We start from the raw sequence: 24621 nt of genomic DNA, 5'->3' as shown, positions 1-24621 counted from the left end.
CTCCTTGCTGTAAAAAGGCTTCCCTTGTACCTTCAGAACTCCCTCCAGGGCATAGGGAAAGCTACTGTGTTCCTGGCGTGTATTAAAGGTAGGTGAGAATGTGTCAATTTCGCTATGTCACACTGCAATGGCTGTCTGTGCTCTGCTGAGTGATGGTCTGTGTTTTGTCAGCTTTTTAAATGTATGCATGCTCCTACTCCCATAAAGTCTCTCCTTACAGATTGAGCAGAGAGCTACATCCTTTTGACCAGCACTTTTGATTATTTCCTGCTCTAAATGCAAGTGGGAGGGTACAGAAGGTTTGCAGTACAGAGTTCACTACTATGGAATCCTCGCCCTATGGAAACGCACTAGGACCGCTCACTTGTGAAAGTGCCACAAATTGAATACATTCTTTTTGGATCACTAGTTTACACTGTTATAGCTTTGTGTTCTGCTTTTTTACTTTCCTGTTCCCATTGCTCAATGGCAACTATGCTCCTTTCTTCAAGATCATTTATTTTGTAGTGATGTTTGTCATAAATATACAACAGGTGGTCTTGCCTCTTTAGTTGTCTTCTCACAATTAGTGTGCTGTGTGCTTCCGGAGATTGGTGTGGATGTGCCTCATGTGGTGCTTGGACTTCTAAGCCATTCAGGTCCACTGATTATCGGATTCAGTGTTTCTCCTAGAAAGTGCTGCATCTCTGGTGGTTGGAAGACTTTTATTTTCGAGTGTCTATCATACCTTCTCCTTCGCCTCTCTATTTCCATTGGCTTTATTTGCCCAATTTAATTTGGTAGATTGTCCTTTAATTTTAGCTTCTTGTTAAACATATTTGTATAAATTCTGATACGAAAGGCAGAGGCTGAAAATGGTAAAGAAATTTAATCAAGAAGGAAGATTGAGGAACAAATAATGATGATTTGATAGGGGGACAGAATGCCTTACTTTACAGAAAGCCAAAGTAAATGTAACAGCGGGTACAGTCACCAGTTAGACCAATTGACTCACCCAGAAAAACAGCTGTTTGTGGATTTTGGAGGTGAATTAGATTCTTACATAAATGTAATTAAAAGTTTGAAGAAGTAACTATGGAATCCTTGCCCTCTGTTCTCTGTCTCACAAGTAACCATTTAGAGTTCAGGCAGAAACTCAAAACACTGTTTCCTCATTGAGTCAGCAGTTAACGCTGGTTTGCTGACATCTTAAGTGCCTAAATACCTTTTCAAGCTGATAGCTAGCGCTTTATAAGCACCTGTGAAATACAACACAAGTACCTTTGTTTGATGAAGCTTAATTTACTTGAACTAGATGGATCTAAAGGGTAAGCTGATGGAGAGAGGGCAGGCCAAGCATAAATTAGTTGGTTGATATAAAAGGCATATTGCTTAGAATCTGTCCATGGATTGTTAACACCGGCCAGGATGGTCAATCACTACATCAAATCGTGTAGATAATATTGCTGTGACGAGGTTAACTAATCTAACTCCCAGTACTGGTGATCATATAGAGGTATGCAGTATGCAAAGTATTTTTGGTTAAATGAGAACATGACGAGTGAGTATGGCAGGAACCTGTGAAAATGAAGCTTCAATAAGAAATAAAATCACTCGCTTTGTCCACAAGGCCAAAGGGTTTGATTGGATTGGTCGCTGTCTGTAAGAATTGGAGATGATTCCAAGTAGTAACATTCACTTTAGCAACTAATGGTAAGTGAGCTGTTGAGTTAGGGAGATGTAGTGTGGTTCATAACCAGCAAGCAATACAAACATCCCCCTGTATTGTTTATATCCCAGTTGGCAAACCACATGGAGAACAAGATATTTAGGTACTGGTCCTGGGTAAAGCAGTGTCTGCTTCAACATCTAAATTGAAAGATCCCCCAAATAGACGGGTCAACAAGAAAGTGTGATGGAGCTCCTTTTAAACTCATTTTGGCTCATTGGGACTTATTGTACTTAGAAGGAAGTCCAAGATCCACTAGTAGGTAAGCACATCAGAGGTGATTTTTATAGTAGTGATCAAAATTTGACCAAGAGTGTGGCCAAGGCGAGATAAAATGTTATGGAGAGTGGAAGAGTTAGTGCGTGCAGTTGACCAGGTAAGGTACAGAATCTTTATTTAAGTCTATAGAAGGTGTCCTGTCCATAGACAAAACTCAGTAGAGCTCATTATTTGTCACATGTGATGATACTAATAAATTGTGATTGTGATGAGGTCACATGCAGGAGATTACAGGATGGCAGGGTGTTGAGAATGGGTGCTGGAAACCTCTTTCAAGGTTGCCCCAAGGCCACTCATCTTAGCCCTAGTCTTGTTTGCAGAAGGCACACACCACTCTGAGAGCTCTATTGTGGCCCAAGGACCATTGGACAGAAAAGGGGAAGATAGGCGATTTAGGAAAGAGCCTCTCATTGGCTTGAGACCATTGAATTCCAAATCCTGCAGCAACAATGATGAATCCTGTATGTTGGAGAAAGAAAACTTGCAAGTTCCCATTGTGGCCACACTCACTGCAGGATGTGGGCCCCCACGGTTGTTGTAAGGAAGCCTTACTCAATAACTTGGAAGGCATGCTACCTCAAAACCCAGCAGTCGCAGCTGGGGAATGGGTGACCAAGGCACATGGGCGAACTGATTTCGAAATGGCGTGTAGCCACTTTTAAACTGTGTGTGTGTGTGGCCACATGGTGGTCTAAGCACCTCAGACTATGTGGGGGGAATTGTAGTTCACCCAAGCGTTACCCAGCCGCCAAGCGCCTGCCCCAAGCCCTGCTGCAGTAAGTAAGGGGAGACGAGCAGCAGGGAGGCATGGAAGTAGGGATTCGCAGGGCCGTGGTACAGTAGAGTCTGAGAGTGCAGAAAATAGTGTGGTGAGTAGATCATAGCAAAAAGAGTGGAGGAATAGAGGAGGCGGGAGTGGAGGAAGGGGAGGAGGAGGAGAGAAGGGACAACAGAGGAGGCAGGAGTGGAGGAAGGGGAGGAGGGGGAGAGAAGGAAGTGGAAGAAAAGGGAGAGGGAGGGGCTGATGGGGACAGAGAAGATACATTGTAGCGGGGTAATGACTTGTAGACCCTGTGATGAAGAGCTGGGGTTGTGGAGGAAGAACCAGTCTAAGACTCAAAAAGCCTTACCCAGACCAGGTTGAGAAACAAGCAAGTTGGAGTCTAACTAGCTGGCTGCCTGATGCACGATCACGGTTGAAAAACCTAAAGGTACTCGGTGGGGGTACCTGGAAAGAGAGACCAGCTAGACCAACATGTGACCCGAATTACTTTGCCCACAATCCTAAGTTCTAGACGGTGCCAAGAAAGGTGTTTGAGACAAAACTCTCAGAGCTTGTGAAAGGCTGTTTTGCTTGTAGAAAAGGTGGACCTGATCTAGGAAAGCGAGGGAAAGACTGAGGGCCATGGTCCTAGCAGGCATCCTGGGTAGAGGGGCCGGGAGGGGCAGCGTGACCAAGAGCACTGATTGTGTTACTCTAGCCCTTCCCTCTGGGGCTCCTTCAAACGTAATCCTCTTAATGTTTGACTCAAATAAAAGGTAAAGTGCATTTTTGACAGGAAAGACCAACATACTTTTAAGTGGGCAGTGAGCCTCCAAAATGCAGGACATAAACGAATGCATGGCAACTCTGGTTTTGATTTTATTACAACCACAAAATTGATGGGTGGAAGGTTTTGAATACATCTAAACCACTGGCAAATTCTCTGGGCAAACTTTCATACCACTGTTTTTTTTAGCCCTTCTGCGCCATTGCAAATGGGGTCCAGCCATATACAAATAAGTCAGCCATATGTAACATGAGGCCGAAACATGTCTGGGGATACTTGTGGTCTCGTGCAGAAGGGATGTGGCCTAGCAGTTTGGGCTGGGCTGCTTCTTTTGGGGTGGGAGAAAGTCTGATTTTACAAATGGTTTTTCACCTTCAGTAATGGCTTGGCAGGCTGAAAAACGATGGTCTGGAGCGTTGCCCAGAGCTGTGCCAGTGGTTATTGTTAGGACAGTTTTTCTAAATTCCAACAAAGGGCTTAATAAAACCATACATCTGAGACAATACATAAGCTCCACGCTTAGTATAAGGATGTACGATCTGAGAATGTTGGTAGAATGGACAGAGCAGCCAGGCTTATCTTTGGAGGGAGAGAGGGCTGTAGCTTGGTACAAAGAAATTGTAGCATACATATGGTCCAAAGAAACACTGAAACACCCTTTATGTTTTACAATACATGGTTTTATTTAAATACAAGTAGACAAGATAATTTGTCGGTAAGTAAGCACTATAACATCATATAAACACAATCATAAAAACTAACTCAATACCTATGGCATGCAAACCAAGGTATAACCTTATTTAGAGGAGCAAGAAGCAAGTCAAGGTGACTCAAACCTAAGGTTATACATTCAGGATAGTAATATATTCTTCTTGGGGAATAAGACCAGGTTAGATATACTTCTAGAATGCAATCAGTATTTCAACAGTAGTTGACCCTGTCAGTCATGCAGCGACACTCTGTTATGAAATGACATAATAACCCAACCCGATTACAAGTATACTCCTTGCAACATTACTTTTTAGAACTTCGTTCAGAGCTAGAAAATCAATTCAAATACTTTCTGGAGGGGCCTTAAGCTACTCAATGACAAGTATGGGCACTCAATAACTATTTTAGAATTTTCTAGGCAAATCAGGGAAAGGAAAACCCTATTCAACTTTAAGGAAGGCACAATGTATTTCAAGGTAAACAAGTGAACTATTGGTACATAACTAGTAATAGTTATACCCAGCATACCTTTAAGAAGTGTATAATACAGTTTCTAAGGTAAGTAAGAACTATATGAAACTATTTTGGAATGGCACCATAGCAATTCAGGGAAGCACTACCCAGGGTTACATGTTTAGAAGAGCAGCAGCTATTCAAGGTGAGTAAGACCTATATACTTTTAAGAGGAACTCATAAGGTAATTATTAACTTCCAGACTGTTTTAGATCTGTATGAAGCGGACCTGAAGAATAAAATACACCAACAACCAAAAGTAATACCACAGCTTCAACAACTGTTTTATTTGAGACTATACACAGATGAGACAAGTTTCACTTTAGTGCACCTCAACACCTTCAAGTAAGCAAGGCACTCTTCTGTTGTTCACTTTCCAGAAGGGGCAGCCTCTTTGCCACTCTTGTATGTCTGCAACAGCAATCACCATTACGCGAGAAAGGGAATAAAGTTTTACATGCACGCGAGTGCTACTTTTAATTGTTCTCATTGTTCAGTCATTGACGGTCGTGTTATATTAGCTTTCACTCATACACGAGTGATCCTACTGGATACTGTGCCTGCCTGTGTCGCGCAAGGGTTCGGAAGGCCCAGTTTCAATCATCAGTTTCGAGGGGATTGTGTCCTCCGACGTATTCCACATCTATGACAGGTAAGGACCACAGCTGTGCTGCTTCGGAAAATTCTTCGGCGTAGGCGTCCTGCGTCGATGAAATAGATACGTTGTCCCTCGAGGGCCTCCGTCGAGGGTTTGACGTCATCGGATGTTATATATAGGACACACGGCGCCCGCAGCCTCAGTTCCGTTTTTCCGCAAATGTGTTTGCTTCGGAATGTCGGCGCGCTCGATTATTCTACTTCGAAAGCAATGTCTTCTTGTACCCCGAAGTCGGGCTTTAAAAAAATGTCGGGACTGCGGTTCGAAAATGTCCATCATGGACCCGCACGACATCTGCCTCTGGTGCCTCAGCGAAAGCCACGCCACCAACGACTGCGATGACTGCCAGTCCCTGACATCGATGGCCTTGAAGGAACGGAAGAGGAAATTAACGGTAGGTAGGGTGTCTAAACCCCATAAGTCAAAATCTGCTGGGCTTTCGACTAACGACTCGAGGGGAGACTCTGTGTCGGCGAAAGTCCATTGGGGTCTCGGTCTCAGAGTGGTTCCCGCCATTCCTCTGCCTCTTGGAGGCATTCTCGGAAGCGCCATCACCGGTCGCCTTCCCCGTCCTCGTCGGAGGACTCTGCCAGACGGCGGTGTACTTGTCCCACCAAGTCTTCTTCGCGGGCAGAATGGGATGCATTCCGCCAGCAGATGATGCCGATTTTCGAATCGCAAGGCACAGTTCCGGCCGCGCCAAGAAACCGGCAGGGAACGGGCTCGGTCCACCACTCGCACGCCTTTGGGCTCGGGCAGTCGGCACGATCATCGGGAGCCGTTGAGGTCCCGACCGGACAAGGAAGATCGCCGTAGCCATGCCAGATCCAGGTCCCGGTCCTCGACGCCATCGAGACCGTCGGAACCTGTGAAGCCCTCGAAGAAGGCGTTGACGCCGTGTCCGTCAAAGGACGCTCTCGGGGCTCCGCCCTCGAAGAAGTCGTCGATGCCATCGGTGCTGTGTCCGTCGAAGGACGCTCTCGGGGCTCCGCCCTCGAGGAAGTTGTCGGCGCCTCGTTCGACGCCGATTCCCTCGGCGCCCTCGACACCTTTTGTGGAGGATTTGCCGGAGGTGCCCCGGAGGGCTGTGGAAGCTCTGAGGAAGGCTCTCAGTAAATCTGTGAGGCCTGTGTTTGAGCCCTACTCTGTTCCTCCTCCCAGATTGGATTTGTTCCAACCTTTGGAATATATTTCAGAGGTGGAGGAAGGGTCTGTTGAGGAGATGGTTGTGCCTCCTGATGTCCCTGATGACCTTTTGTCTGGTCACAGTCAGATGGAAGAACTCTGTCAGTCCTTGCATGATGCCTGTGGTCTTGACACCTCTCCGGAGGTGGAGTTTGGCAGGCCTGAGCCTGGAACACATGCTGAATCCTCCTATAGGCGTCTCATGTCTAGGGTGACGGAATACTTGGGGTGGTCTGCTCCACCTGTTGATTTTTATCAGGATGATCTGACGGACATCCTGGACCAAGGTCTATCCACTGACCCGGTGTTGACATTTCACATGGCTTTGCAAAGAAGGGTGGCAGCGGCTTGGACTGCTCCGGAGAGTCTCCCGGCAGTTGGTGAATCGCTTCCGGAAAAATACTGCCCAGCCAGTAGTGACCTCTGCTACTTGTCGACGCACCCTACTCCAGAGAGTTTGGTGGTGCAGGCGGCTACGGCCCCAGTGAAGCAGGCTGCCTACCCTACCATCCCTCCTGATAGGGACAAGCGCTTTGATGGTTGGGTGAAGAAGGTATTTTCTTCTGGGGGTATGGCTTTGAAGGTAGCCAACTCCGTTTGTGCCTTGGCGAGATTCACTCACACTCTGTGGAATTGTGCATCTTTGGCGGCTGAGCATATTCCCGAAGGGGAAGAACGGGATGGTGTTCTAGCCCTCGTACAAGACGGCAAGGATGCCATGTGTGAATCCGTTCAGTCGGGTCTGGACATGGCAGACTGTGTCAGCCGGTCCATGGCTGCGAGCACCGTGATAGGCAGGTTTGCGTGGTTGGGGAAGTCTGGTTTGCTCCGGATGTGCAATCCCGGCTTCTCAACATGCCCTTTGATGGTGTCCATCTGTTTGGCAGCAAGGCTGACGAGAGCCTTGAGAGGTTGCAGACCTCCAAAGCTGCAGCGAAGTCTTTGAGCGCTGCAGTACGTCAACCTCCGCCTTTTCATCCTAGGGGACAGCAATGGAGGGGAGGTTCCTTTCGGTACTACTCTGCCTTTCGTAGATCGAGAGGAGCTGCCAGTCAAAGGGGCCACCGTAGGAGTACCAGAGGTGGAAAGCAAGGTACTCGAGGTGCCAAAGCCGCTCGGGCATTTGCCTCTTTGCCTTCAGGCACTGCTGCAGCCGCGGCTGCTCAGTCATGAGGCCATGTCCCATGATTCGCCGGTTGGGGGCAGACTTGCGCAGCATCTTGGAGAATGGCGAGCCATTACTACAGATTGTGGGTTCTGGAGATCATATCCCACAGCTATTGTCTTCCCTTTCAGCAGAGGCCTCACGACAATCCACCAGGGAAGCTCTCTTTGAAGCGTCCGGATCCGCTCCTTGCGCAGGAAATCCTATCCCTGCTGGAGAAAGGCGCCATAGAACTCATGCCTGTAGCGGAGAGGAACAAGGGATGGTATTCCCCTTATTTTTTGATCCCGAAAAAGGACGGGGGATTGAGACCCATCATGGACTTGCGTCGGTTGAACAAGCTCCTCAGGAAGGACAAGTTCAAGATGGTCACTCTCTCAAGTCCTCCAGGCCCTTCAACTTCAGGATTGGTTAGTGTCTCTCGACCTCAAGGATGCTTACTTTCATGCGCCTATTCATCCCAAGCACAGGACGTACCTGAGGTTCGCGGTTGGCAACTCGCATTTTCAGTTTCGGGTCCTGCCGTTCGGATTGACCACCGCCCGAGGGTCTTCATCAAGCTGATGGTGGTGGTGGCAGCGTATCTCAGGAAAGGGGGGAATTCACGTCTACCCCTACCTGGACGGTTGGTTGATCAGGGGCATGCTCTCCTGAGCAAGCCCCGGATCATCTGTCCATCACCTGCCACTCCCTTCACAAGCTGGGCTTCTCCCTCAATTTAAAGAAGTCCCATTTGACACCTACCCAGCGGCTCCAATACATCCGAGCTGTGCTCGACACATCCCTGGGGCAGTGTTCGCCTCCCCAGGTGAGGGCTCATCACATTCTGCAGATGGTGGACAAATTTCAACATGCCCAGAGTCTCCCGGCGTTCGAGTTCTTGAGGTTGCTCGGCCTCATGGCATCCTGCATTTTCCTGGTGCCAGAGGCCAGGCTGTGGATGAGATCTCTGCAGTGGGCTCTCAAGATGCAGTGGTCGCAGTTCCGGCAGGATGTCGGATCCTGTTCCGATTCCGCCCTTGGTCGCACAGGATCTTCTGTGGTGGGCCGTCGAAGGCAATCTGATGAAGGTTGCTCCGTTTTGGCAACCTTGGCCGGAGGTGACGATTGTGACGGACTCATCCCTCACGGGTTTGGGAGCTCATGCCAACGAGTTGACAGCCAGCGGCCGTTGGTCTCCGTCGGAGTCCAGACTCCACATCAATCTGTTAGAGCTGCGGGCTGTCAGGCTAGTCCTGAAGGCTTTTCTGCCGTCTGTGCGGCGGAAGAATGTCCTGATCATGACGGACAATACGGGGGCCATGCACTACCTCAACAAAAAAGGGGGGCAGGGTCACTCCCGTTGTGCTGGGAGGCGATGCAGCTCTGGTTCTGGGCCATTCAGCAGGAAATTTCGATCTCTGCAGTTCATCTGGCTGGAGACGAAAACGCGGCGGACGGTTTGAGCAGGCAGAGCACGGTCTCTCACGAGTGGAAGCTGGCTCAGGAAGTTCTGTTGGAGATCTTCGCCCTTTGGGGAACCCCACAAGTGGATCTCTTCGCCACCAGTGTCAACCGGAAGTGCGAGAGATTCTGCTCGTGGGAATTTCCTCCAAGAGGAGCCTTAAGGGATGCGTTCGTAGTGGAGTGGTCCTTCCCACTGCTTTACGCATTTCCTCCAGTCCCCATAATTCCGCAAGTGTTGCGTAGGTTACGGAGGTTCGGTTCCCGGATGATCCTCATTGCTCCGGCATGGGCCAGGAGAGCGTGGTACCCGAACCTTCTAGACATGTCCATCTGCCCTCCACGCCGTCTTCCCTACCGAGACGATCTGCTCTCACTGGAGGGGGGGTTGGGTTCTCCATCAAGAGGACAAGTCTCTCAGCCTTCATGCTTGGTATCTGAAAGGTTGAGGTATAAGGATTGGGACCTCCCTGAAGACGTGATGGAGGTGTTGCTTTCGGCCAGAAGGCCCACAACGAAACCCTGTACCGTTGCCGTTGGAGAAAGTTCTGTGACTGGTGCAGGGTACAGAATGTGGATCCTTTCCAGTGTTCCATTCCTTTGGCTTTGTCTTTTTTGCTTTCCTTAGCCCACAAGGGCCTGCAAGTGGGTACCATTAAGGGTTACCTGGCGGCGCTGTCTATATTTAAGCGCTCGTCTGAGGAATGTTCTTATTTTAAGATTCCTTTGATTTCACAGTTTCTAAAAGGGCTCACTAATGTGTTTCCACCATCGCCTTTCCAGGTGCCAGGATGGGATTTGAATTTGGTTTTAAAGTTCCTGATGGGAGCTCCGTTTGAGCCCTTACATTCTTGTCCGTTGCGACTGTTATCCTTTGAAACTGTATTTTTAGTTGCGATTACTTCCGCACGCAGAGTGAGTTGCAGGCACTTTCCGCCAAGCCACCCTTCACTGTGTTCCATAAGGACAGGGTTGTCCTTAGGGTGCGGCCTTCTTTTCTTCCAAAGGTTGTGTCGGAATTCCATTTGAGCCAGAAGGTAATTCTTCCGGCGTTTTATCCTCCTCCACATCCTGGTAAGGAAGAGTAGAGGCTCCATAGGTTGGATCCTAGGAGAGCTTTGAGTTTCTATCTCTCACGGATGTCCCGGCTGTTTCCAAGTAGACCTTGTCCAGATGGATCATTTTGACGATCTCTGAGTGTTACCGTTTGGCGGGAAAGGACCCTCAAGTAGGCTTACGGGCTCACTCTACTAGGGGTATGGCGGCCTCCACTGCTCTACAGAGGGGCGTTCCGATTCGCAATATTTGCAAAGCAGCCACATGGGCCTCTGTCCATACTTTTGTGAGACACTATTCCTTGGACTCCATCCATGGGCAGGATTTGGCCTTTGGTAAGGTAGTCCTCTATTCAGCAATTTGATTGGGCATTCTAATATTCTTCTTTTCCCACCTCCAGACGTTGGTAATGCTTTGGGAGTCTCTCATAGATGTGGAATACGTCAGAGGACATAATCCCCTCGAAGAACAAGTTACTTACCTTATCTGGTAACGTTCTTTCGATGGTATATTCCTCTGACGTATTCCACATTGAACGCTCCCAGCCTGCCCCTCTACAGAATTTCTTATGCGATTGCAGCTTACGTTTCCGCAAGGCTTTCTGCAGTCATACTGGCAGGAGATTGATGCCACAAGTTCTGGGGGAAAAAACTACAACTGAGGCTAAGGGCGCCGTGCGTCCTATATATAACATCCGTTGACGCCGGCCCTCGACGGAGGCCCTCGAGGGACAACGTATCGAAGTCATCGACGCAGGACGCCTACGCCGAAGAATTTTCCGAAGCAGCACAGCTGTGGTCATTACCTGTCATAGATGTGGAATATGTCGGAGGAACATCCCATCGAAAGAACGTTATCAGATAAGGTAAGTAACTTGTTCTGTGTTACTACCTTTGCGTCGCACAGGGCTTCAACTGCTTCAGGCTTCTCTTGGGCATACACTCTTCCCCTGTAAAAGTGCTTCCGACCCCACCATGCAGTTACAGAACGTCTCTTACTCTCAGAACACTCGGCAGCAGCACTCATCTCAGCCAAGGTCTCCGCAATTAGGTTCAAACACGGAAAAGCAGTATTGCTTCACACCTTCCGCTGCGCATCCTCTGCGCATCCTCTGCGTTTCAGAGTTTGGGGGAACAGGGCCCTCTAAGGACAGGCAGCTGAAATCTGCTTGGTCAGAGTCCTGACGTCCCTTCTGTTCACCCACTTCTGCTTGGATTGCCAACACTGTGCTATCTTCTTTCTGTTACAGCATCTGCTGCACTGACTCCAGCTACAGCTCCATCTAATGGCCGGCACCTGGGGGGCCTTTTAAGACTCTCACCTTCCTTCAGGTGTGTGTTGTTAGGCTTAATTGCCTGACTACTGCTACAACATCGCTCTTCAATGCTCTTCCTCCTCCCAGTACTTAGGGGATTATGGGACTCGTAGTCCCAAACAGCCAAATTAGGGTTTTTTGTTAACTTGTTAGTTTTAAATGCAGATCTAGTTTACTTAAATGAATTGAAAGAAGAATTGCTGGGATTTAATTGGAAAGATGAAGGCAGTTTGTTCAAATCATTATTTATGTTTCCTTTCACTGTACCTTTGGGAGAAAGGGGGATTTTCAACCTTAAATACGTTAACCGTTTTTTCTGTCCTTGTGGTATTCATAAGTGTCACACCAACTTTGCCCACATCAACTGACTTCATATGTGGTTCAGATACATCATGAGGACAATAAGCCATTACATTTTTTGGAGGTTTCCAAAAGGTTCCTCCCTTTCACAGAAAAAACGGCGTCTCATCCCACGGGATCTCCTCACCACCCTGGGTCTTGTCTCCTCTCAGGTGATCCTCCTGCAGTACACCACCCCCAAGGTCCGGATCAGGAAGTGTCTGCCTTTCCCCGGCCACCTGGGAGGAGACTTTAGGCTGTGTTTTAGTGAGGAATCCATAGGATTCATCACATCTCTCTCTGACATTCTCCACTCTTTACTTCTTGACTTATGGGCTATTTGCGGCTCTTCCCAAGGTATTTGTACCCTAGTGCTAGAGTTCTCTTTCCACATTAATACAGTTCCAATTTATCGACTTTAAACGCAATGTATTGTCAATTCTACTGGGATGAGTTTCTCCTGCTTCATAACGATTCGTCAACAGCCGCCCGGTTCTCCCTGTTACCTTTTGATTCTACTGGGAAAAGTCACTGGGGCCAGTACTGTCTCGGGTTCTTTGTGCGCTCCTCTTCTCAGTCTTCTTGTCTCCGACTGTGTCCTGCTCTCGGTCCTCTCCCTCCCCAGGATCAGGTATGGCTGCGGGTAAGCAGATGTCTCGCCGTTTCCTCAGCGTTCTGGTTTTGTCATTGTTGGACGGGCACTTTGCTCACCACGAAAGGGTCGTGTTCAAGCCACCAACAGGATTTGGATTCCCCTTCTCCTCCACGTCTTAGTGCGTGTAAACACTGGGCCTCCAGCGATCGTTCTCAATTTCAGGCCACTGCTGAAAGTCACGGGCTCTGCGGCTCTCCTCGGCTGTACCGCTCACTGGTCTGACGCTGTAAGGAGGCTTCCCCTGCAAACACTCTGCTCTCACTGGACTTCACCTCACCTCTTCGTGTGATGAGCCCTCTTCAGTCTACTCGTCAGTTATATGGAGGTCTCTCATTAAAGAGACAGATCCTCTTTTTTTTTTTTTTTTTGTTCGCAAATATATATTTTAGTTTTGTCTTCTGCCAAGTCCCTTGCTTCTATAGTGTTCTTCATATCTGACAGTCCCATATATGCCATGATTGGAAATGGCTTAGGGAGTTCCTCACAAGAACGGGAGTCCTTGTCACCTAAGGGGGAGTCTCTTCCAGTTAGGTTCCACTTGCCCAGACCTGCAAGGAGGGTCTTGCGAAGCTGGCTACCCTCCCTAGCATCAAAGGGGGAGGCTCCCCCTTGGGAAGAAGGGACGAATTCCCTTGGTTCGTCACACTTTTTACTGTCACAGATGGCCTCAAGAATATTCCAACTCCCAAAAATGTATTTTATTTTATTTGACTTATACAGCGCCTTACACCAAAACGCTGGACAAAACGATGAGCGGTACAATAACAGAAAATGCAAAATCAGAGTGAAAGTTCAGGACGTTAGAGGGTAGTCTTTGAGGTAAGTTTTAAATGATGATAGGGAGGAGACTGAGCCAATTGAAAGGGGAGAGTAAACCAGAATTTTGGAGCAAGCAAAGGGAAAGATCAGAAGTGAGAAACTGAGATTGAGACCAAAGAGAGAAACGAGAGAAGCAAGTTAAGGAGGGGCAAGCTGGTTCAGGTATTTAAAAACTATACAAAAAAAATTAAACGGTTAACCGGATTCAAAGGAAATCCAGCGTAGAAAATGATTCCAGAGGAGATAATAAACAAATGCAAGTGTTATATATTGAGCAGAGTTAGCCATGTTTATAGGCCAGGAGGCCAGAGGATAGAAGAGCAATAGAATAAACTCTGAAAGACCTGTGAGGAAAGGAGTAGTTTAGTGGCAGAAGTGGTAAGAAATGGGTGAGTTTTGCGTATATTGTACAGCTGCTGCTGCCAACTTGATCAAGAAATAGAAAACATTTGGGAAGCAAGGGAGAGAGGAATCGAATAACGCCCAGGTTATGGGTCGTGGGAGAGGTAGTAATAGGAGAAGGGGGGGGGGGGGGTCTAGTAGGATGCTGAGGAGGAATGGTGGTATCAGGAAAGAAAATCACCTCTTTTTTGGAGGAATTTAGGTGAAGGTGAGTAGCCATCCAAGACTGGATGGCAAGTTGACAAGCAGAAAGGTTAGAGTGGATTTCAGAAGAACATGAAAGATAGATCTGGAATCATAAAGATGCTGGGAGACTCCAAAGGAAGAGGTAGCAGCAAGAGGGCGAGAATTAGAAAGGGCATGTGAAGAAATCTGTGAGTAAACTATGCGTTTGAGAAGTTTTGATAGAAAGGGCAGAAGAGAAATAGGCCAGTAGTTAGCAGGAGAGATGTCGAGGGCTTTTTAAAATGGGAAGGATCGAAGCATGTTTAGAGAGAGAAGAACGGCATGAGAAAGAGACCAGGTAAATAAAGCAGTGAGAAAAGGGGTGAGAAGGGGCTAGACTAATCGAACAAATGATGGCGGGGGTCAGCAGGTGCAGAAGTGTGGTCGGCCCGGGAGAGGGATAGAAACATCAGTCACAAAGAGGATGAAATGAAGACATTAGCATGGGAGGAGGAGGAGCAACGTAATAGAAAGATTTTAGAAGAGAAAGGTTTTGCAAAGTCAAGGGCTGTACGATTAGACGGGGCAGCAGTATCAGGAGCAGGTAGGAGAGAGGATACGATAAAGGGTTTGGATTAGGTAACGGGGTTAAGAAGAAAGAGAAGTAAGGTGGCTACTGAAATATTCCTTTTTGCCATCAGTAAGAGCAAGTTAAAGGTAGCGTGGTGTTAGTGCCTACCCCGACTTATTGCGTGCAATAATAAATAAACCAATCACAAAAACCCCTGGCGGGGAATAAGGCACAAAGAACCGGCTGCGAGAGTTCAAGGTAGGATTTATTTCTAAGCTCAGAAATACTCCAAAGCACTCTCTGCATTATAATCGTCAACAAACATTTTTATAATGGTTAAAACAAATCTAACAAAAAACACTAAGTGGACCCAATTGGCCAGGCGGTGTGGTGCTGTAGGTGTGGGTGACATCTCTTCCTCCTGGTTGGCTGATCGGCTGACGAGATGATGGACGGGTGAAGGTCGGGTTGAGACGAGGCTTGGTCACTACCTAAGCTAACATGTTGCATTGCATATTTTCTAAATAACAAAGTATATAAACATGTTATGCTACTGTCACATTTCTACAAAAATTGCACTTTGAACCTTATTGTCAATACACTTGGGTCATTCATGGCTTTAATTGGAGGCCTTGACCTTTATTATGCATTTATCAAAAGGGTTAGGATGTGTTTCACACAAATCTCAGGCTTTGAACTTTTGTTAGTATAAGAGGAAATATACTGTGTTAAAGTTCTAGGGTTAGTCGTGGGGGTGCTGGGTGGGCTTCGCAGCGCAGGCAAGGGTCTGGCACATGAAAGGGATACCTCGCCGGGGACACAGGGTCTGGACGGCAATAAGTTTACCTTAGGCGGGGGTGCAGGGCAAGGGTACGTTTATGGAGATGAACGAGCAAAATGCTTAGCTCATGCTGGCTCTCAGGCTGATTCTCATGCGGGGCAGTGATCTCAGAGGAAGGATAACTGTATCATATTCATTAGTTGTTGCAAATGGCTTCAGCGTGAGAATGGGATCGCGGAGCTTTCCTTTGCGGAGTGGGAACAAGGGTGGGGGGTCATATGCCTGCGCGTCTCGTGTGCCTGTGTGTTTGGCTGCTGCAAGCGAAGGGGAGCTGAGCCTTGTACTATCGCAGTGAGGCCTGGTTACCAAGATGGAGTCAGAAAGGGGGCACAAAAGATGGATGCCCCGTTCCTCTCAGTGGTCCCATCTATGCAGCTGTCAACTGTGGTTAACATTACATAAGGGCACAGGGCGAACCCACTACTGGAGGCACATGGTCCAAACTTTGTACTGAGGAGCGTATAATGCGAGGGGCATGGGGCCCCTCGGTCCCATACATTCCCCCCTTTCGTTACATCTAAAGTAACGAATCATTTTACTTTGTACTTTTCATTCTCCCTTCGGTAGTACTAGGCTTCAGCAACAGCCTCATCCCAAGCTGGGGTGCCCTTTATTGGCATCCATGCTCTGCACACACTTCTCAAGCTATTACCTCTTCTTGCATACTCTTCTGGGGTGACCATTAAGTATATCCCACCATCCCCATCCAAATCTATCCATACTTCTTTATACCATTGCAATTCTTTTGGCTCTTTAATGGTAGTGTGATGTAAATTGTCGACCCTATCTCCATGCTGCCTGTAGAGGGCTGTCATTCTGTATTGTGGTGTGGTGTATTCTTCAGTTTGTATTTGTGCATCTATCATGGTAGCTACCGTTGTCTGTCGGCCCACTGTCACCATCATCATTGCTGAATTAGGCATATTATTTTCACAGCATCGTAGTCCCAGTTGGCACACACAGAATATTAGGAGAAAAAAGACAATGATGGGAATGAGTATTTTTGCTGCCACGTTCACCCATGATGGTATCCAGCTGAACATATTGTCGAACCATGTGCTGTCGGCTGCTCCACCTTCGGTTCTCATTCTCTCTCCTAACTTATGCACTGCTGCTATCACGTGTGAGAGTGTCCCATTATCAGTCGAATGTGCAACACGCCCCCCCAATTCTTTTTGCAAACACCACCGTCCATCGCTGTGATGAGATGTAGGACATACCTGTTTTGCATGGTCATTAGGCGCAGTGCGCGGAGCTCTATTTTTATAACGTTGAATCCTTCTTCAGTGTCGTTGGCCAGTTGGATGAGCTCCCAGCGCGTGATCTGCAGCCATTTGGCGTTTGTTCATGCTTGGAGGGCTGGTACTAAAAGTGATGCAAAAAATGTCTCTGCAGATGAAAAAAGCTTGTACTGGTGTGGGATCTCAGCAAGGCGTTCTGATGATTCGGACGAGATATAATTGGACCTTTTGCTACGCGATAGCTTGGTTCTCAATGTTTCCTCTGATAACAGTTCGTATGCTGGGGGCGCCGTGATTGTCTGTTCGGGCGCTGTTGATGGTTCAGCCGATTGCCCTGCTGCCGGAATGTCAGCCGATTGACCTGCTGCCGAACTGCCAGCCGAAGGCCCTGTTGTAAGCTGAATGGTGCTCTCTGGTATTATTAGTGCTGTGTGGAGGGTGGCGAGGGCGTAAGTGCATCTCCAGGATGCAGGGAGATGTAGGTAAGCTTGTTTGCCACAGAGCCAGTAAATGCCCATCATTGCGGCGGTGCCTTTTCTCATCTCTGGTATTATCACTGTCTTATTGCACCCTTTAACATCTCCCTTGTTCACCCTCCCTTCCTCATGGAAACAAAGTTCGTGCAGTGTTTCTTTTTGAATCTTTATGGGTTTCTCCAGTGCTGTGGCCCATGTCAGCTTGGCGATGTGCTGAGACCAGATGGGGGCACATGTTTCTTTTATCCATTTGTATGTGTCGTCTCGCAGCCCTCGGAGCCCCTCCGCCTTGCATTCGATTGTTTCATCACGCCAATTGTTGTCTGCATATCTCGTCCCTTTTATGATGAAAAACATTTCTTTGGTGCAGATCACTCCTTGTCGTTTGCTGGTGCATGTTCTCTCGTTTTCCAATTTTTCTATGGTGACTGTGTGTGTCTGGAAGGTGTTTCTTATCCTACACAGAACCAGATGAATCAAACATTGGGCCTCTGACCAGGGTATTTCTTGTGGAATTAACATTTTTGGTGTCCCAGATGTGTGAGGAATAAGTGAGCACACGTAGCAGCTTTCATTGGATGCTTGCCTCGCTGCAGTGCTCATGTCTGAATACCATTTATTTGATTGGTCAGGATGCCGGGGGTCCTCTATCTCATCTAGCCCTAGGTCATGATAAATATTGTGTCTGTTCTTTCCCGCCTCCCTTCTTCTCCTCCTTCTCCTGTCTTTTGATCTGATACCAACTAGTTGGTACTGTATGGGGAATATTCCAGACCATGTGTCATTAGTGTTATTCGTGGTAACGTGTGTATTCAGTAGTGCTTGTGCTAGCTTCTGTGGTTGTATGTGTGCTTGTGTTCATGGGGCTAGTTGACCAATAATAATCATCCTATTCATTCCATTCTAGCTCCTTTCCCTCAATCATGTCATCGCTCAATAATGGGCTAGCAGTTATATTTGCATGCAATTGCTCATAAGGTGGTGTTACATTTACACTATTGGGCTCAACGTTGTATTTGTCTTTCCACATTGTTTTTACCCCAGTCCATATTAGTTCAGACCCTTGTATCATTTTAGCCCCGCTCCCCCCTCTGTGCATTTCATCTACTAGAAATAATAACGTATAAAACCAAATTAAAAAACACATCATTACTAAAAATAGCACTGCAGTATATTTTATAACATATTCTACATAGCTAAATCTCCTGGCCCTAGTGGCATCCCAATTTCTATCTATCATTTCGGCCCGCTCAGCCGTTTAGTCACATTTGCTCATGCTCAACCTATGTGGGCGAGACAATCTCATTAAGTCATCATAATACATATAAAACACATTTATACTTTTTCATTGCATTTATTTTGCTCATTTTAAAAAAAGGATAGAAGAAACAATAGCATTCATAAAACAAGATGTACAGTAAAAAGAGATATAAAGGCATTTAGCAGAACCAATTCATCATCATTTTTTTTCTCAGTTGCAGTTTGTCATTTTTAGACTGTTTGCAGTACTGTCGGTACATTCTGTCTCGTTTTGGGTGATTGCATTACTGCGTGCCCTTCTCACATCTGAGAGGTGCACCCAATATTTCAATCCCTTAACCTTAACTGCAGTTGGTGTACTGTACACCACTTCATAGGGGCCATGAAACCTTGGTGAATTCTACCTTCTTACAAAGCTGCGCACATAAACGTGCTCTCCTGTCATTAATGGCCCAGTTGGACTGTCTTTTGCTGGCATGATGGTGTCTGTTGCTACATTTTCAGTAAATGGCGGAGCAATTTGTTTCGCTATGCTGCGTACTGCGCGCGTTAGCTGTGCTAGATATTCTTTAAATTTTTCCCCCAGCACTGCAGCAGCCCTGTGTGCATCAGACGCCCTCCTAACAGGGGAGAGCGGTGTGTGAATTCTCCTCCCCGTCACGATTTAGTGGGGGCTCAAATGGTGGTCCTTACATGGTTGGTTTCTGAGTTGAAACAGTGCTATGGGCAAGACAATACACCCAGTTCTTTTTTAGGGTGTTGCATAATTTTGATAATTTGCTCTTAAGCAGGCTGTTCATCCTCTCCACGACCCCATTGGCCATTGGATGATAAATCGAACGTAGTTTGTTTCACCCCCAGGAGGGAGGTTACTTCTTTGAACAGATCATTCAAAAAGTGCATGCCGTTGTCTGAACGTATCACGTCACAGATTCCCCACCGCGAGAACACTTCTCGTACGAGGAACTTGGCAGCACATTTCGCATCGGGATGGGGGCAGGGGCCCGCTTCCACCCACCGTGAAAAGGGGCATACCACCACAATCAAGTATCTTGCTCCGTTACATCTTTCTCCCATATCGGCATAGTCGATATGTAGTTCTCTAATGAGACCTGCAGGATGTGGCAAAGTGCCAAGTAATGTTCTTAATGTCATTCCTGAATTGTAAGTTTGGCAGGTTGTACATTCAATCACAAATTTGGACAAATGTTCGTGCAGATTTGGGACGAACCAATCCTCTTGGATGACTGGGGCAATGTGTGGTTTTGCAACATGGGCTGTGAAGTGCAATTGTTGAAATGCTACCTCTAATAATTCCACAGGCATCGCTACCTTGCCTGTGGTTTCCTGTCTCCAAATGAGATCTGTGGCCGATTGCTTACACCCTTGTTTGTCCCACAGCTCTTGCTCTTCTGGCAGGGCCCTTCTTTGGAGCTCTATCAATTGTGCTATGGGCATGTTACTGTATGCTTCTACTGGCTGTTCTGTTGTGGCTGTTTTTACAATGCATTCTGGTATTGGTACCTTATTGAAGTACGAGGCCTCCTTCGTTGCCGCGTCGGCTGCCGCGTTCCCCAATGAGATAGCGTCTGTGTTGTTTGTTTGTTTGTTTATTCATTTGTTAAGCGCACCAGACTCGTGAGTAAAAGGGCGCCGTAATATGGAGATGCAAGACTTACATAGTTGCGTATACACAGGTTACAATATTTACATAATAGCAAGATATACATTTTTTTTACATGATTACAGGATATATACAATGTACATAAAAGGACGAAGAAATGAATAGCCAGTGAAATTAGATAAATAAACAGTAGGTACTATACAGAGGATAATTGTGCCACGTGGGGCCCTTTGTAGAATACTAGGCTCCCGAGTGGGTCACAGTGCGCAAGGTCTTCAGAAACTAGTGCAAAAGTCAAAATTAGTACAGTGGTCCACAGTTACTGCAGGATGACCAAGTCACTAAGGAGGTGGGCAGGTCCTCTCAGGGTGATGGGAGACTAAGGATCCATGGCAGTGATATGTTTTATTAAATTTTTTCTGAACTTTAGGTAGGGTTGGTCTGCTCTCAGCTCCTGAGACAGTGAGTTCCAGCTTTTAGCTGCCTTAACAGTAAAGCTATTGCCCCCAATGGTGGTGAGCTTGTATTTTGGAATCGTCAGACAGTTAGTATTCCCAATTCTGATAGGTCTGAGAGAAGTTCTTCTCTGGAGTTTGTCTATGAGGTAGCTGGGGGCAGCGTTGTTGAGGGCTTTGTGAGTCGGGGAAAGCGTTTTTAGTAGTATTTTGTTGGATGTAGATAGCCATTTGTGTTAACGTCTCAAGGAAGAGATATGAGTTTTTTTTATTTATGCCTAAGGCTGCTCTTAAAGCATTATTCTGAAGTGTTTGGAGCTTTTGAGTGGTAGATTTGTTTGCACCACTGTATAGGGCATTACAGTAGTCAATTCTGGAGAGTATTAGAGCTCTAGCCAGGATCAGACAACTATTGTCAGAGGAACGGTTTACCAGCTCTAAGTAATTTGCATGTGTAAGCCGTAACAGAGTAAGGGATTTGACCTGTTTATCAAAGGACAGTGTGGAGTCCAAGTAGAATCCAAGGGTTTTTACTTCCTTGGAAACTTTAATGGTATTGCCGTCAATATTGAATGATGAGAATTCTTGGCCTAGTTTTTTGATATTGGCCTGCGAACCCAGAATTATAAATTCAGTCTTATCATTGTTCAAACACAGGCCATGAGTGGCCATCCATGCTTGGATGATAAGGTAAACTTTGTTCACTAAGCCCGTGTCCGTACCGTAATTCCCAGAAAGTGGGAGGAGAATCTGAGTATCATCTGCATAATTAGTGTAGGTGATACCCAGTTGGTCCAGATCATCGAACAGTGGCTTAGTGAAGATTTTGTAAAGGGTAGGCGAGACGCAGGACTCTTGGGGAACACCGCATAGGATGGGTGTAGGGTCGGCAGCTGCTGAGGGGGAGAAGACTCTCATGGTTCTCTCGCTCAAGAAGGACTCAATCCATTTGATGGCACCCGTGGAGAAGTGAGCTGCAGAATCAAGGTGCCGGCATAGGACCTTGTGGTTGACCAGATCAAATGCGGCAGAGAGGTCAAGTAGGAGCAAGAGTACTGTCCTTCCTTTGTCTCTCAACTCGTCTATTTGGGACTTTAGGTCGATTAGGGCTGTCTCTGTTCCATGTAGTGGGTGGAAACCAGATTGTCTGTTGCCTAGAAGTTTATGCAATTCCAAGTGTTTTTGAATTTGAATGTAAGCGGCTTTATCCAATATTTTTAGTAGAAATGGGACCGTGGTAATGGGCCGGTAGTTGGTGGGAATAAGAGGATCTAGTGTCTGTTTCTTGAGGAGGGGTAGCACCCAGGATTGTTTAAGGTTAGCAGGTATGGTACCAGTAGCAAATGAGGCATTTATCAGTTTAGTTATAAATGGAGAGAGTTCTCTGGCAGCATCTTTTATTAGTTGTGCTGGGCAAATATCACCTTTACAGTTCGAGGGCTTCAAAGATGGGATGATTTTTTTCTACCTCTAGGGTAGACATTTTGGAAAAATGGAAGGTATTATTGTGTGCCGATGGTGACTCGTTAGGCAGGAGGGTGTTAGGCGAGTACTGTAAGTTCAGAACTTATTTTTTTTGTGGAATTTTATTCTGGAGTGTATCAATTTAATTTGCTAAGGCATGTTGGATGTCAGTACACCAGGATTTGTCCTTGGTGCAGACATCAGGGGTAATAATTGGGGACTCTAGTTCTTTAAGTATGCAAAAGAGTTCTTTCATACTTGAATTTGAGTTAGCAATACACTTGTCGTATGAATTGCGTTTTGCCTGGCAGATTTCCTTCTTGTAGTGTGAAGAAAGTGAGGTTAGTTTGGCTTTGTTCTCAATAGAGGGGCAAAGTCTCCAATTACTTTCACTTTTATTCTTTAAGGTGCGGAGATCTCTAAGTTGTGGGGTGAACCATTTGTTCAAGTGGGCTATTGGTTTGCTCGGCCTAAGTTTGATAGGGGCAATTTTATCCAGTGTGGTGAGCATAATGTTGTTAAATTCCTGAACTAGGCTGCTGGGGTCAAGATTTTCAGGTAGTGCGTTGAGTGTGGGCAGAATGGCAGGGATAACTTTCTCTACCGTGATACTTTTTTTACTCCTGGTTGAGCATGGTGGCGCTAGTGGTAAAGCCAGTAGAAAAGGTCTTATAGTGGATAAGTGAAAGGAGATCAGAGAGTGGTCTGTCCATGCTGAAGGCAGGATGGATGAAATAGTGGCTGAGCAATTAAGGTCCGCTGTCCAGTCTAATAATCTCCCTTTAAGGTGAGTAGGTTTATTGACTTTTTGGGTGAGGCCTAGTGCTTTGATCGTATTGGCTATTTCAGTAGCGTTTTTATCTATTAGGTCATTAAAACCTAGGTTAAAGTCACCTAATAGGAGTAGTTGCGTGGTAGGTTTAAGGTTATTCATAATTAGGTTATGCAGGTCTTCCTCAAAGGAACCAAGAGGGCCCGGTGGTCTATATATAAGGTGTATAGTAAGGGATTGCAAGTTATTTATCTGAATATTGGCAGTGAGAGTTTCACAGGATTGTGATAGTAAGGTGGGGACTAGTCTAAGCCCAAGAGCGGTTTTAGATGTAATAGCAATACCGCCACCTCGGGCATTATCACGGTCTTGTCTGACTATGGTGTAGCCATCAGGGATAGCTAGCATAAGAGCAGGTCCTGCTGCATTATGGAGCCACGTTTCCGTAATTGCAAGGAAGTCCAGGTTCCCTTCAGTGATTAAGTCGCCAATATCAGTGGTGTGTGCGACTAGTGATCTTGCATTGAGAAGCGCTCCTTTGAGAGGGGAGGCATCAGGTGTTTTGTTTACTCGGCTAAGTTTGTCAGAGATATTGCAAACTTTGGGCTTATGGTTAAGTTGCGGTGTATTCGCGTTCAAGATGGACCTTGGACGGGGCGGCTTAGAGTTGGGTTTGTAATTTGTTTTGAGATTGGTGGTTCGTGTAATTTGGCTAGTCTGGCGCGAAGTCTGTTATTTCTATTGGACGTGGCGCATGTTAAAGAGGCGTAGGGTATTATTTCTCGGGCCTTGTAGAGTAAGGAGAGATTAGGTTGCACCATGTTAATAGGGGTTAGTAGGCTAAGGTCTAAGGCAGGTACTGGTGACTGACCAGTGTATTCCTGGCTATTGGAGTCCACCTGCATGGCAGTAGCCATTGTACAGAACAGTATTGTAAGGTTTAGCATACTTCCAATTCCAGTATCAGGATGAAGTAGTATCGTAGGTAGGGGATTCCGTTGCCGCTAAATGGAGCAGATAGGTGGGTAGCGTGATATGGTCAGCGGTAATTAGGCAGGCATAGCATGAGGCACGTTAATGATAACTAGTGATCATAGGATACAGCGCAGTCGATATGTGGTCTACTAGTGACCATAAGGCACAACACAATCAGAATGTGGTCTCCTAGTGACCATAAGGCACAACACAATCAGAATGTGGTCTACTAGTGACCATAAGGCACAGCACAATCAGAATGTGGTCTACTAGTGACCATAAGGCACAACACAATCAGAATGTGGTCTTCTAGTGACCATAAGGCACAACACAATCAGAATGTGGTCTTCTAGTGACCATAAGGCACAACACAATCAGAATGTGGCCCACTAGTGACCATAAGGCACAGCACAGTCAAATAGGGTCAGATAGCATGATCCATACAAATGTTTGGCTATGTGGATGAACAAGTACTTTCCATAGGTGTATGTGGGCAGGTGAGGAGCGAGGTTGCATGGAAGGGAGAGACGTAGCAGATTGGGTGTTACATTACTTTGTGCATCTTAGCAGACAAAGGCAATGTAGTTTATAATCTATTGCTGGGGCGCCTAGATTCGATGTCACAATGGGCCGCTGGGGCACTTAATAACAGACATCACAATGTGTATCTGGAACGTAATATGCGGACTGATGGCCTGTTAAAGAGCGGGAGTGCCACGGTACAGTGCAATGCAATAGCATAGTAGTTAATAAACAACAGTAAGGTGATATAGCTCGTATGGGCCTAACCACCACCACTACCGATGGCTCTCCTAAAGCCTCTATTAGCTCATTTAGTAATGTGGCATGCTGTACGGGGGACCCGTCTGCTCTCCTGAACTCCCTTCTCCGCCATCGCGATAGTCCTGAATGAACTGTGGTGGTTGCGTAAGCTGAATCTGAATATATTGTTACTGCGCAACCTTTGGCTGTGTGTAAT

At 46.6% G+C, this 24621-nt stretch overlaps 1 protein-coding gene across 3 annotated transcripts in view; it reads left to right on the top strand.

Moving 5' to 3' along the window:
• The window catches only part of RAB23 (RAB23, member RAS oncogene family), a 318320-nt gene that overhangs the window by 228067 nt on the left and 65632 nt on the right, over positions 1-24621 (top strand). The window lies entirely within an intron of this gene.

This window comes from Ambystoma mexicanum, chromosome 4p (genome assembly GCF_040938575.1).
Source record: "Ambystoma mexicanum isolate Mex_15411 chromosome 4p, UKY_AmexF1_1, whole genome shotgun sequence".
NCBI classification, from domain to species: Eukaryota; Metazoa; Chordata; class Amphibia; order Caudata; family Ambystomatidae; genus Ambystoma; species Ambystoma mexicanum.
This window is presented reverse-complemented; position numbering and strand designations above follow the sequence as displayed.